Source organism: Emys orbicularis, chromosome 9 (genome assembly GCF_028017835.1).
Source record: "Emys orbicularis isolate rEmyOrb1 chromosome 9, rEmyOrb1.hap1, whole genome shotgun sequence".
Lineage (NCBI taxonomy): Eukaryota > Metazoa > Chordata > Testudines > Emydidae > Emys > Emys orbicularis.
In genome coordinates this window covers 68863923-68879314 of record NC_088691.1, presented here as the reverse complement: position 1 = coordinate 68879314, position 15392 = coordinate 68863923, and the positions used below count along the sequence as shown (strand labels likewise).

At 43.4% G+C, this 15392-nt stretch overlaps 1 protein-coding gene across 1 annotated transcript in view; it reads right to left on the bottom strand.

The window, feature by feature from the left end:
* ACSL3 (acyl-CoA synthetase long chain family member 3) overlaps nucleotides 1–2286 on the bottom strand; it is a 109642-nt gene extending 107356 nt beyond the window's left edge. The window contains exon 1 of the mRNA XM_065411367.1: nucleotides 2202–2286. The gene's annotated coding sequence lies outside the window, so the exon portion shown is untranslated. The remainder of the gene's footprint in view (nucleotides 1–2201) is intronic.
* Between the last annotated feature and the right edge of the window lie 13106 nt (nucleotides 2287–15392).

Sequence of the window (15392 nt, the reverse complement as noted above, 5' to 3'; positions counted from 1 at the left end):
GTAACAGTGTAGGTAGTTTTCTGTTTGCAGTGAAACTTTTGAGTTTCACTGCAAAAAGTCATTGGCAAGTGTAGACGCTCCCTCAGTTTTTGCAAGTGTAGACATGCCCTTAGTCTTCACCAGTGGCTCTCAACCTTTCCCGACTATTGTATCCATTTCAGGAGTCTGATTTGTCTTGTGTACCCACAAGTTTCACCTCACTTAAAAACCACTTGCTTAAAAAAAAATCAGACAAAAAAAAAAGTGAGAACACAAACTAGCGCTTTTCTTTTACCGATTCCCTGTCACCGGAAAAACTCTGAAAGAGTAGACATAGCCCAAGTCTCACTCTTGCAATACCATTTCAGCGCCACTGGTGTTGACCACATTGGGAGACCTAATGTAGCTGGGACTGAGACTTACTCTGAGGCTAAGGGTATTTCTACGCTACAGTGCTGCACCTGTGCCGCTGTAGCACAGATACTTCCTACACCAACAGAAGGGGTATTTTTGTCCATGTATATAATCCACCTCTCTAAGAGGCAGTAACTAGGCCAACAGAAGAATTCCCCTGTTGACCTAGCTGCATCTACAGCCGTGGTTAGGTCAATTTAACTATGTTGCACAGGGGACCAAGTTTTTCACAGCCCTGAGTGCTGCAGCTGTCAATCCAATTTTTAGGTGTAAACAAGGCCTAAGTTATTGTCCCTTTAAAGAGTCACACATGCACCTGGGAAGAAGTATCTGTAGCTTCATTTCCTGGGACTGTTATTTTTCATTGGAGGATCAGGGAAGGAAACTGAAGGGATAACTTGGAACTTACAGCAAGCAGCTCCTAAGGCAGTGTTTCTCAAACTGGGGTAACCACTTGTGTAGGGAAAGCCCCTGGTGGGCCAGGCCAGTTTGTTTACCTGCCCCGACCGCAGGTCCGGCCGATCATGGCTCCCACGGGCCACAGTTCACCGCTGCAGGCCAATGGGGGCTGCTGAAAGCAGTGCGGGCCGAGGGACATACTGGCCGCCGCTTCCAGCAGCTCCCATTGGCCTGCAGCAGCGAACCACGGCCAGTGGGAGCCGCGATCGGCCGGACCTGCGGACGGGGCAGGTAAAACAAACCGGCCCGGCCCGCCAGGGGCTTTCCCTACACAAGCAACAACCCCACTTTGAGAAACACTGTCCTAAGGCAAAAGGAAGCCATTCATGATCCCAGCTCCCTAACTCAATCCCAAATTCCTATTTACTTGCCCTTCACTGAAGCTGTAGCCCAATTTTAACAGCTTCCCACATTCAACCAGCCTCAACATCGCCATCCAGCCATTTCCCTTTCCTGCCATCAACCCCACACCCTACCCACCACATGGGCCACACATAGGGTGACCAGATGTCCTGATTTTATAGGGACAGTCCTGATTTTTGGGTCTTTTTCTTATATAGGCTCCTATTACCCCCCATCCCTTGTCCCGATTTTTCACACTTGCTGTCTGGTCACTCTAGTCACACAGGCTTCTCCTCCCGGCCCATCCTCACTCCCCTCCCCCTCGAGCCCTCCCACACCCACCCACCCTCAGCCCCACCAGCCCTCTCCTACCCCCACCAACCTCATTCCCCACTTCCTTGAGCCCCAGCTAACCTAAACCCTCAACCAGCCCCCCATCCACCCTCATCACCTGCACCAACCTCACTCAATTCCCCACCCCACTGACCTCCCACATCCGCCAACCACACCCCTCCAGCCCCCTCCACACACCCCTCTCCCTCGAGCTCTCCCATACCCGCCAATCTCGGCCCCCCTACCCCCCAACCACACACACCCCAAAACCTAACTCTCCAGCTCCTAGATCCCCCCCCCCACACACACACAGCATCGTCGCCACCACAAGACCCCTCCCACCAACTCACCCCTGTGTCTCCCCCCACACCGCCTAGAGCCCCCACGCACCCACACCCAGCATCGTCGTCGTCGTCCCCAAGTCCCCTTCCACCAACTCATCCCTGTCTCTCTCCCCCCCTCGCAAATGCACCCAAGAAAAACAGCAGCTCCCGGCCGCTCTCACCACGCCTTGCCGGATCCGGTGTCCAGGCCGCGACGCAGGGGCCCAGCCTGGGCTCTGTGCCCACAATGCCAGCCGGCTGCCTTCAGTACCCACCCACCCGCAGCCCCGTGTGCCGGCACCGCAGAGCTAGACCAGGCCCCCCTTAGACACCCCCCCTTACCACACGCACCTCGCACAAGCCAACGCAGTTGCGGTGCATCCTTATTCCATATGCATGAGCGGCGCTCAGTGATTGGCCGGAGCGGGGTGGCGCGCGAGGGGCCGGCTCTGTAACGTTGTAAACGGCTGCCACGCAAAGGAGGGGAGCGCGCGAGCTGCACAGGGGTTACTGTAGGGCATTCGCTACCGGGGTCAGGCGCTGTAGCGCGCAGGGCAGCAGGAGCGGAGACGCTCCAGAGTCGAGGAGGCTGGGACGGGGAAATAGGATGTGGGGGGGCTGAGAGTGCGAGTAACTGATTTTCACTGTCAACGTGCTACAAGTAACAGTCGCCATTCAAATGCACTAATGTCCATGGAGTAATTTATTATGCAAATGTTGTTAATTTTGTCATGAATTAGGCAAATATATTACTGCACATTGTGTAAATAATTAATATGTAAACAACTATTGCCTTACAGTCAGCCCCCCCTCATTTAATGCTGCAATATAAACATTATTTATTTATTTCCAGATTTAAACATTTTATTAAGATGATGTTTTTAAAAAAAAAGTGAACGGTACAAAGTTTAAGCCTAGAAGTTTCTGGTTATCAGGGAATAACGTACAGATAATCAGGAGGTCTGAAGTTTGGTTTAAGATCAGATGGCGTAAGGAATACATAATCTGCAATATCCCCAATTGGGGGTAAAAGGTTAACGGGTCAAAGTACAGACATTGAGATATGGGGGTATGTTGTTCATATAATAGCTATGTTCAGGTGTGGAGTATAATGAGTGGATACGATGATGAGGATGGATTGACCCTCATTTGGTGAGATTTAACATTCAGTGAGTTTATATTTCCAGTTCATATGGTCCCACGGATAAAGTCTCTTGGTCCCTTTCCTGTAGTCCAGGGGTCGGCAACGTTCGGCACGCGGCTCGCCAGGGTAAGCACCCTGGCGGGCCAGTTTTATTTACCTGCTGACGCGGCAGGTTCGGCCGATCGCGGCCCCCACTGGCCGCGGTTCGCCGTCCCGGGCCAATGGGGGCGGCGAGAAGCGGCGCGGGCGAGCGATGTGCTCACCCCCATCGGCCGAACCTGCCGCGTCAGCAGGTAAATAAAACTGGCCCGGCCCGCCAAGGTGCTTACCCTGGCGAGCCGCGTGCCGAACGTTGCCGACCCCTGTTGTAGTCGATGCACGATGTTGCTCCAGCTCACGCCTCCTGGTATCGTCGGCAGCCAGTGATGTGTTCAGTGTAGATGTCCCTGGACCATCGGATGGTGTCTGAGACCATGAGGCACCGCATGAGCCGTGCCTAGCGTCAACCGATCCCGCAGGTCCTCAGCACACGCTCATTGCAGGGGTCCCAGGTGCCCAGGGCTCCTACAATCAGAGTGTCCATCTGCACCTCGTAGCCCTTCGCTCTCAGGGTATCGGCCAGGGGAGCGTACTTTTCCAGTTTATGAGTTTACATACGAGTATAATCCCAAATCAGTTTGTAAACCCATATGCTAACTGCTGTAAAAACCTCCAAGATATACAAGCAGTTAAACTGTGTCATTTTAGCTAATTTAAGGAAGCAGCAACATTTTAAATTAGGGAGATTCATTTTGTGTTTACAAATGCTGTGCTATTTGAAAATAAATATCAATGCAACAAGGTTGTAATCAGAAGAACACAAAATGAAGCAGAATGTTTTTTTTAACTTCTATGGCATACATACACTATAATATGAACATCTTATTTCAAAATACTTATTTAAAAGCGGTAAGTGTGAAGTGGTAGAGAGATAATCGCTTCACCTTAGGACACTCTTTCTCCATATTTTTTTTCGGTTGCTCCTATTAATTTTTAGCAGGGCACAGTCCACAGCAAACAGCTGAAATGATCCTGGTACCCTGATCTAGTACTCCTGTCTTCTCAGAGTACAAGGACTCTTTTTAATCTTAGATGATCTGAGGGGAATGTTCCTGTTCTCTCCTGTGACTTATAGGCACCAGAAAGACTCATAACTTGGCCTGGTCTGCCTGCTTCAATGGTTTCCTTCTTCTGACATATGTGATTTGTGGAGGTGTCCTTGTAATTACATGAATCTCCTTCAGAAAGGGAGGAAAATATTGCAAGATGGAAATAGTATACGGAAGATTTCTGAGCCATAAGCAGCATGAAGGATCACAGGCCAATACAGGTGATAGCAGCAATATAGGTAATATCACAATATTAGATTAAAAATTCAAGAGTTCTATATTCATGGGGCTAAGAAAAAGGAACAATAAAAAACTGTGTACCTGGAAATGGAAGAACCAGTCACCCACTTGTTCAAAGGAAGGAAAAAATTTTAATCACTTCAGCAGGAGGGAGCTGAAGTGACATTCCGCTAAGGGATTCACTTGTTTCAACAAACACATGCCAAATTAAAGACAATAGATAGGATGTGAATACAAAGGGGAGAATTCAGAGTTGTGATGAACTCTCTGGTTTGAACTTCTGGTCTTTTAAATTTCACTTCAATAAGGCAAAGGACAGTTCCAGGATGAATCAACAATAGCTATCTTATGTAAACAAGACAAGACTTCACAGGGTTCAGACTGCACTCAGCAAGGGAGAGTGTCTCATGCATTATTACAGTTGGTGCGTGGATGACAGAATGAATCCCCATTTTCTTGTGCTTACCTATGGGTGTTCTGTAAGCAATGATATAACATAAGAATGGTTCCGCTGGGTCAGACCAATGGTCCACCTAGCCTAGGATCCTGTCTTCCGACTAGTGTTGCCAACCCTCTCAGTTTTGCCGGGAATCTCCCAGAATTGGGCTCTATTTCCCGGAGGCTACTGAAGCCAAACCGGGAGATTTTAGGCCGCTAAAAGTCCGGCAGCACAGCTGTGCTAAGGCAGGCTCCCTGCCTGCCCTGGCCCAGCGCTGCTTCCGGAAGCGGCCAACACATCCCTGCAGCCCCTTGGGAGGTGGGGGGCAGCGGGTCTCAGTGCACTGCCCCTGCCCCTGACCCAAGCATGACTCTGCAGCTCCCATTGGCTGGGAACTGCGGCCAATGGGAGCTGCGGGGGCAGTGCCTGCAGGCAGGGCAGCGCGCAGAGCCCCGTGCCCCATCCCAGGTGCTGCAGGGAAGTGCCGGCTGCTTCCGGGAGTGGCACGGGGCCAGGGCAGGGAGGAAGACTGCCTTAGCCCCACTGCGCCGCCAACCAGGAGCCAACCGAGGTAAGTGCCAACCAGCCAGAGTCCTCACCCCCTCCCACACCTCAACCTCTTGCCCCATCCCTGAACCAAAGGGCAGGGCAAGGGTGTTTGGGTTTGTGTGATTAGACAGTTGGCAAGCCTACTTCTGCTAGGTGCTTCAGAGGGAATGAACAGAACAAGTACTCATTGTGTGATCCCTCCTCTGTCGTTCAGTCCCAGCTTCTGGCAGTCAGAGACTCAGGACGCCAAGAGCATGGGGTTGCATCCCTGACCATCTTGGCTAATTGATGCCATTGATGGTCCTATCCTCCATGAATTTATCAAATTCTTTTTTGAACCCTGTTATAGTTTTGGCCTTCACAACTTCCCCTGGCGATGAGTTCCACAGGATGAGTAGGCATTGTGTGAAGATGCACTACGCTGAGTGAGAGTCTCAGTTCCAAAGACTCATAGGACTCCTAACTTGGAATTAGAAATGACCCTGACCCAACCCCCTGGATTTTAAAACTACCATTTCTTTAGGAAAGAGAGGGTGAATTTTTTACTCCAAATCGGGATCTCGTTTTAAAGTTTGTACCTTGTCCCCATCTTTATAAAAGGCTGAACTAACATGCTGGATTTAAACTTGCCTGAACTTTGAAATCCAAACGCAAACTTTGTGTCATAGACCCATCTCCACTCTAAATGGAAACTGCCCGGGACAATGCATTTGTTAATTTTTCCCCACACAATATGGCAGTATCAGGATTTCTAAAGATTACCTCTCCAGAAAAGCAAGTCTGAGAAACTTTAGTAATTTAGGGCCCGATTTCCAGATATGCTGAGTACTCAAAGCTCTCATTGGCTTTATTTGGACTCCATTCAACAGAATTTTGTGTGCATGCACAGCCTGTACTAAGCAATCTCTGCTTTCTGTAGAATTGAAGGGAGTGAGATAGCAAAACTAGCCAATGTTCCACTCTACACAGCTGCAATACTTTGATCAATTTGCACCCCTAACACAGAGTCCAGAGACTTAGAATAGATACTATAGTTGGGTATAGATTGCTTTCAGAACAGTGATCAGAGGATCCAACCCAGACAGAATCTTCTTGTGTGCAGGACCTCATGCCTGGCAGGCATCCATTATGAAGCAGTCTTTACATCCCACAAAGGCTGTCCAGCACATTGAGGCTGAAAACTTAGTAAGATTCAGAAAGGAACTACACATCAATAATACCTAGAGTTAGTTAATGTTAAATTTTAGGATACTCATACTTCAGGGTTTAAACCAGTCTCTAACTAACAGGGATTAAAAGGACACCTAATGTAGGGTTTAGATTATCTCAGATCTGCCTAATGTGAGGTTTCTTGCACTGTCCTGTGAAGCATTTGATGTTGGCCATTGCTGGAGACAGATTACTGAACAAGATGGACTACAGGTCTGATGCATTCTGGCAATTGCTATGTTCCTAACTCAGTCCAACATCTGAGCAGAAAGATTACCTGGTACAAACTGTGCATGCACACAAAATTTCAGACATCTGTACTAAAAAAAATCTGCAGTGTGTTTGAAATGGATTTCTATAGGAACTTAAATTAACTCCCCCTGCAGCTCAGGAACCGATTTGCAAGTTCATGATACTTTTATGGAGAATGGGCCAAGTTCTGCAGCCAAAAAAGAACTAGATCTCTTTGGGTACATCTTCACAGTGATAAAAAAAAAAAAAAAAACAGTGGTTGGCCTGGACCAGCTGACTCAGCCTCTGGGGCTCAGGCTGCGGGGCTAAAAATCACTGTGTAGACATTCAGGCCTGAGCCCGAACGTCTACACAGCAATTTTTGAGCTCCACAGCCCAAGCCCTGGGAGGCTGAGAGAGCTGACCCGCTCTAGCTACAGCCATGCTGTAGGTCTTTTATCTCTGTCTCGACATACCTTGTGTTGTTTTAAGGCAATATTATTCTTATGGCTAAAATGCACTGCCTGCTTATTTTAACAATCCCGTGACTGAGCAGCCTAAAAGGTTGATACGTGAAATCTGGAAGAGACCTTTGTTCAGTTCCTTGGGTTATACAAAGTAATCAGCTCAAGAAAGGGAAAATGTTAACTCTGATTTCACTCTCCACATGACTTTTTATGTAAGAGTTTTATACTGTTGTCCATTACTGTAGTGTCTGAACACCTTCCATGTAGCAAAATCCCTAGGGGACTTCATGGAGTCTGCCACTTCTCATTGTAGCTTCTCTTTTCTTTAGTGGGGAGGACGGTGGAATAAAAAGCATGTTCAAAATGTGAGTGTCACTTGTGGTGGCACCACTTCTTCTAAAGAAGAAAGGCTTTGCAATGTTTCCTAAAGATGGTCAGACTCTGAGCTGACCTGATCTCCTCTGGAAGATATTGATTGCTTTGCAAATTAGGACCAAGGCCTTACATGGGCATCACACACTGATTGGAAGCTAGTGGAAGGACTTGAGCACAGGCCTGATGTGCTCACAGGGGCTTGAGTTAAGCAGAAGGTGAACAGCCACTTTCTGTACCAGCTGGAGCCTGTGCATCATCTTCACAGTCACCTTCAAATGCAGCCTGGAGATGAGAAATGCATGGCCAGGTCCTCATCTAGGATGAAGGGTTGAAACCCACGTGTCAGCCTGTCGGTCCACTGCTTGATTACACGGAGTTTAAGGATTGGTGAGGTAAATGGGGAGTTTTTATGTTTCTCAGGACAAAGGCAGTTGGGCTTCCCTTTGCTAAAACATCAGAAATGTTCCTAACTTGGAAAGCATCCTGCAGACTGTGCAGATCTGCCCAAAGAATCAGAGACGGTAACCAGCTTCCCCTCTCTCTGCTGCACCAAGGCCTGGTCTACACTATGAGTTTAGTTTACCTTTCTTCACAAATTTAGCAAGAAAACAATGAGAGATGATCAGAGCTGGATGACAAACTAAGTATTAGCACGATATTATTATAAACCAAAGATGAACATGATCTTGCAAATGAAGGAAGTGAGTGCAGCTCTTATATTATTCTTGAGTATTCAGGCAATCAAGGGATATTTGTGAAAATGTTCATAAATTCCAAAAGTTGCACAAATTTTAGCACAAATATTCATCTATTGGAAAATTTGTATCAGAAAAGCATTTTTCACTATTCTTATTTCCTGTTATAAAAAGTTTCAGTCATCCAGTCAAGGAGCAAAAACAATGCCTTGTGGCTTGGGTGACCAACCACAGAAAATGAATAATGAATAGCTAATAGCTCATGAATATTTTTAGATTGAAAATTATCCTGAGTACTTACAAACAACAAATACATTTAAAGAAAGTCAGGATCAGTAAGCAAACAACTCACTCTCCAGAAAAAGGGACTACATAGCAAATATTACTTGTTACAAATAATTTGGCCAGCTCTACATTAATACACTGTACACACAAAAAGCAAAATCAGGAGCCACATTATGAAACAGACTTTGTGAATGGGAGATACACATGGGAAGCTCTCAACTAATTCATTATGAACAGAGTCTGCTATATCTTGATAAAGAGAGAGTTCTACAATTAGAACTAAATAGAAATCCAAACATCATGGATGCTCATATATGAGCCCTTAACTAAAAATCCAATGAGGGACATAGTTGAACAAAATTAAGTACTTTAAGAAAGTGAACAATAACAACTAAAATTGCAATTGGCAGAAGGCATGTAGAGCATGGTGATGATATCATTTGAAATAACAGACAACTAAGAATGGGTTGGGTAGGGCTAAGCTTCAAGCCTGGATAGGATTTTTAATACCCCTTAAAACTGCTGAAGGGGAAATGACTGCTATTAGCAAACTTACTATATGACTCACTGGATAACTGGACAATACAAATGTTGGAGCATTGCTCATATAATGTCTCATAGCACTGCGACAAAAAAAAGCTTAAAAAAATGTAACCACATACTAAGTAAACATTTTAAAAGCAGAGGTGTCAGATTTCTTGAGATTCAAAAGTAACAGCTTTCTCAAATGTATACACATACATACACAATCAGACTCCTATGAGGTTTTCATTTAAACAATCACCCTATTATAAAATCCCATTCTTATTCAAGGGGTCCATTTCCAATAATGTTCTAATAATTTGGCATTTTAAATTTTGCATGTCCTTTTGCAAATTTTAGGGGGCAAAGCTAATACTGAGTGTGTGGTATAAATCAATTAGTCTGAAAGAGAATGAAGAATTATGGCACCAGGGACAAGCTGGATTCCTGAACTTGTTCATTTCCAGGAATGTTATTATTTGAGGGGAGAGAGAGGTTGTTTGTTTAAGTATAGAATTTTTATAAAGGAAGCAATACAGATTGTTAGCTGGTCACCAGTGAAATATAAATTCAACTACTTTGCTTGCTTGTTTGTTTGGGAAAGAAGTTTTTTGTCTGCAAATAAAGGAATGAATGAGTGAATCTCCAAGTCTGATTTAGAGAAAATGAAACATTCTGGCAATATGCCCAAACCAATTCAGTATTTACTATAATATTTAGTAATACTTTCCACATTTTCTAACATAGTCAGGACTCAGGCTAATCACACCCCTTGACTTTTGACAGAGGAAGACATCATGAGATTTATGATAAGGTGATCAACGGCTAAGTGCAGAATTTAACAATCACTTGGCACCAAAAAGGAACAGTTCAGTTTTGATAATGTTTAAGTACTTAAAAGTTCTTTAGGTTCCTTAAATTCATCTCATATTCTCTAATACCACAGATATATTGCCAGACTAATGCAAATAAATCAGAATGCCATCTGTATAACAATAGTATGATAACCTGAAGAGATTGAAATATCTACCCAAAGGAAGTACATACACCGCTACCTCGATATAACGTGACCCGATATAACACGAATTCGGATATAACGTGGTAAAGCAGCGGGGCTGTGCACTCAGGTGGATCAAAGCAAGTTCAATATAACGCGGTTTCATCTATAACGCGATAAGATTTTTTGGCTCCCGAGGACACCGTTATATCGAGGTAGAGGTGTATATTCTAAATAGGTTGAGGCCTACAATAAAAACCTGAAAAGCAAAACATGGAATGTTGCCATATCAGAAATTTTGTCACCAAAGGAAATAGGAGGTAGCATTAAAAATAGGATATAAAACTGTTCTGAACATTTTGCATGAAAGCCTCAAATAGTTACCAAACCAATCCAACTTTATAGTTTGGTTGATACCATCAAAAGCAAAAGAAGACTCAAAGGCATCAAACATGAACATTGACCAGTGTCTGCACAGAGAAGGCAATAGTGACAGTCTCTAGACAAAGACATTTCTGTTGTATGCCAACCCTGAAAATCTGACTGAAATTTGTCAGATAGAAGATGCCTTTGTGTGATGGGGTTGGGGATGAAGTCCTGAATGAATGGTGTGTGTTACCGTCTGTCTGACGTAGTGCCAACTGGCCTGCTTTAGAGAAGGAAAGTGTCCCATTGATGGGATTGAGGGTAACTGGTCCTGAGTTCATCACATGCCAGAGAATTCTAGTTAGGTCTATTAGATAGCTGTTGATTTGCCATTTATATATTGGAGAATGAGGCAGAGTTGGAGACATAGCTTCCCCCAGAGCACACCTAAACCCACGTATTCCTAGAGAAAAGGTACAAAGCACCTCTTTCCATGATACAAAAAAGACAGGGGTCACCCGATGAAATTAATAGGCAGCACATTTAATACAAACAAGAAGTACTTCTTCGCACAATGCACAATTAACCTCTGGAACTCATTGCCATGGGGTGTTGTGATGGCCAGAATTATAACTGGGTTCAAAAAGAAGTAGATAAGTTCATGGAGGATAGGTCCATCAATGGTAATTAGCCAAGATGTTCAGGGATGCAATCCCATGCTCGGAGTGACACTAAACCTCTGACTGCCAGAAGCTGATACGGGAAGACAGGTGGATCTCTCCAAAATTGTCCTGTTCTGTACACTCCCCCTGAAGCTCTGGTACTGGCAACTGGCGGAGCTAGGATATTAGACTAGATGGACCATTGGTCTTACCCAATATGGCAGTTTTATGTTCTGATGTTCCTGGGGCAACCTTGTTCTTTGCTGGACTTTTGACCAAATAAAAATGGCACAGTATGGTAATAGTATTATATACAGAGATGGGGACATAATTGTGTTTGTTATGTACAAAAAAGTTGGTTATAACGAACCAAGAAAACCTTTCCGCCACAGTAGGGTGAAAGCTGATTTAGCTTTCAATGTTTTGCTGTGGGTTTTTATTTACCTAACAACTCTGAGGTGTTTTCCTAAAATAAAAATAGTTTATATGACTTAAATCTGGAATCAAACAATCCTTACCAAGACTTTCCAAAATAGAAGCCTAAAGTTGATCTCCGAAATAAGTAGGTTGTTTTTCAACAGTGTAAATTACCGTGACATGCTGGGTCCTCAGCACTTCTGAAAATCAGACCAGTTAATCAGGTATCAAGATATGAATTTAACTCTTTTGGAAATCTTGGCCTCTGTATCTTACAGCTTTATGCAGACAACCTACAGTTGTGATATATCTGCTTCATTCCAACTTATAATAGAAACAATAAGTCAATTGTAAGCCTGTAATAAACCACAGTTCTCAGGAAACTTTTTTTCAAGTGAGGAGTCAACACTACGTTTAGGAAACTCCTCCAGACATTTACATCTATCAGTTTAGTTAAGACTCCTCCTAAGACTTAAATTATACTAGGCATGATACTCATGAGCGCAAAGAAAATTCAGGACCTGAAGCCAAGTCAACAAGCTAAGTCACAGTAAAGGGGATAAATGAATGCATTTCCTCTATCTAGAGAGAGGGAGAAGTGGCTAACAATATAGATACTTTGGAAATGACAAGCACTAACCCAAATCTCAGATATAAAGCTATATTATCAGATATAAAAGAGTGGAAACCATTTATAGTGAATTAGGATATTGTGAAAATGAGTATATAGTGAAGTAGAATGAAAGTCTTGAAATTTTTCAAAGCATCGGAATGTGCAAATTGCAGTTCTGATGAACCTCTGATTACGGTGAAGATGTTCCTGGAAAATAATATGACTTCCCTGTCATGATTCAGCTGTGTTCTCTGTTTTGTGATGGAGATAATTTTCGAGTCCCAGTCTGATTTTTAGCCCTTTATAACTTTGACTAGAAAAAAAATTGGTTTGGCTTGAAAATTGCCAGTTTTCTGTGAAGGCTAGAATGGATTTTCCTATAAAGTTGGGGGAAATGGTAGAAGTCCTGAATTAGCAGGTCACTAAAAATATACTCTGATTTGAAATATTGGCTTTAATTATTTGGTATGGAAAAGAATCAACATAAAACTAGAAATTGGTGTAATACTTGTTTTCTTGGCTGTGCCAGGTGCAGACAGAGAGAGATTAATGATTTTGGAACAAAACTTCCAATATATTAGAACATCCTCTGTAGTTCATGTATAGGAAGTACAAAGTGACGCCCCCCTCCCCATGCATACACTTCCCTTCTCTGTATGTACAAGCAAGTTATTATTCCTAAATTTCACTCTTCCACCTTTCTCATCTAATTTCCTAACTCCCAAATCAAGCTGAACAACAATAGTTTCCCACGTCACTGGACAGCACAACTGGTAACACCCAAAAGCCTGGAATGCCTGCCATGAAAATGCTTTAAGAAGTATGTCATAAACCCTGTTCCACAGGTTGGGTTTTTATAAGACTTGAACTGAATAACTAAAAACATGGGAAAGGGAGAGAGCCGTAAAAGTATTTTATAACCAATTCCTTCTTGTCTCTCTACTTTACAAGGCAGGAGGCTGCCACAGAAATGACACGTAGGCACCAGACTTAATCCATTCGCAAATATCAGATTTTGAATCATGATACCCACTATTGGCAACAGATAAACGAAAAAAGTTAACCATTTCCTTGCTTTTATTGGACTACATGCAACTTCCTATTTTCAAGTTTTTTAATATTTAAATAAATGTGTTGCTTTTGTATGGGGCCTGAAGTCCTCTATCAACAGCACCGGCACTGGCACTTGAAGCTGTCTTCCACCCCATCTGCATCATTGTTGGGACCTGATCCAAAGCCCATTAAAGTCAATTGAAAGAGTTCAGTAGGATCTGGACCTGCCTTTGTAGAGGGTTTATCTCTATAAATTAGAGGGCAATTCAGTTTCGTGCTCATTTATGGCTTCTCTATGGAAACAGCTTTACATGTGATACACATTTTAATAAATTTAATAGGTGGCCTGATCCAGCTCCCACTGAAGTCAATAGAAAAATTCCCACTGGAGTTCAATGAGAGCTAGATCATACTCTAAAAGCTCTTTCAGCTAGGCACTGAGGCAGTTATGTTATTAGACAAACTGTACAAAGAGTGTGAAACATCCTCCAATGAGATCTTGTACTGCATTTCATTTAATCGAGACTTACTGTGAGCAAGCCCAACAGCTCAACCACAAGATATGCAGGCACCCAGTGCAACTGATTTTAAAATAACCCTTCGCAGAGAGGTGGAAACCACATAGTGCCAGAGCAACTCATAGTGCAAGTATACAACAGTTGTCTTTTAACATACCTGATGTGTCAGATTATTCTACATAGTTTGGCTTATGTAAAGTTGCTGAAGGGCAAGATTCCCATTATAAGAGGTATTAATAGAAACTTCTTGACTGCCTCACAAATTATTATGGTTATAAAACTTGAAATTTCATAACAGTTTAAATCCTCAAGGGTGTCTGTCTGGCTCTCTCTCTCTCACTCACTCAAAAAGTATGTAATGGAAAATACCAGGGGAAAGACTCATGAAGGGTATGATCTAAAGCCCATTCACGATAAAGGGAGTCTAATATAGGGGGAAAATTCACCTCCTTATCAGTTTCTTTCTTATTTTATAGATTTCCAGTACTTGGGATACTTGTAAAGCATTCCCAGAAGAAGTAGGAAGTGACTAAGATCAAGACTATTATAACTACAATAAATAAGACACATGCTGCTCTCCAGAGAAGAGCTTTGCTGGAGGTTAGACTGTGTGTCAGCTCCCTGCCGCACCACTCTATCTTGCTCACCAGTAAACTGCTCAAGGCTCTTCCGACCCAGACATTGCCCAGCAGGTAACAATCAGTAAGCTCCAGCCCCAAAGCTCCTCAGAGATGTTTCTCTGCAATGCACAGCCCCTACCACTGTGCATTCACAGAAGATATTAAATTTGCTGTTCTGTTAAAGAGTCAGTACATCACAGTTTATTATTTTAACTGGGGTAAACACACCCTCCCCTTCAAACACAGTGCTGAGTTTGTTTACAGTAAAAGTAAAACAAAAGAACGTGGACTAAGTGGCACCAAGTAAAACAGATAAAGGTAGAAATGGTTACAAGCGTAAGTGAAAACATATCTATAAGAATCTAAAACTTAATCTAGCAAGATATAGTCTTTGTTTAAGATGGTTTCTCTCACCTACAGTCCCCTTTCCAGCTTTTTACTGGCCAGCCTGACCAGGACCCAACACAGAGATCAAATCGCTTGGTTTCTTTATCACCTTAAGGTGAAGGAGCAAGATAGAGTCTTTCTCTGTTCCTTATATTCCCAAAGGGAGTCTGTTTTGCAAGTCAGGAAGGCGTCCTGAGGATTCAGTCTCCTGTGTCTCTTTGAGGTGCATGAGCTATGTTAATCCTCAGTCTCTCGAGTTCTGGCTCAGAACAACCTCTGCTGGTTTAGTTTGAGAACTTTGCTTACAGCTAATATGTAAACTGAGGTAAACCCACATTCCTTTGTTTAGGACAGACCTGTTCATCACCTTTATCTGGGCTAGGCTGTCTTGTCTTAAACATGTTCTAGTAACTTCATACAGAAGAAATTAATAACTTCACATATGTTAACTTGTGCATTTTACAATGATATTAATAACCAGAGAGTTATTAAGCTTTCATATGGTATCTCACAAGGCATATTTTGTACAAATATTATTGCAGTAGTGTGTACGGAGAGAATACCGGTGTGCCTAAGGTCACAGACACCAAATACTCTACACATTT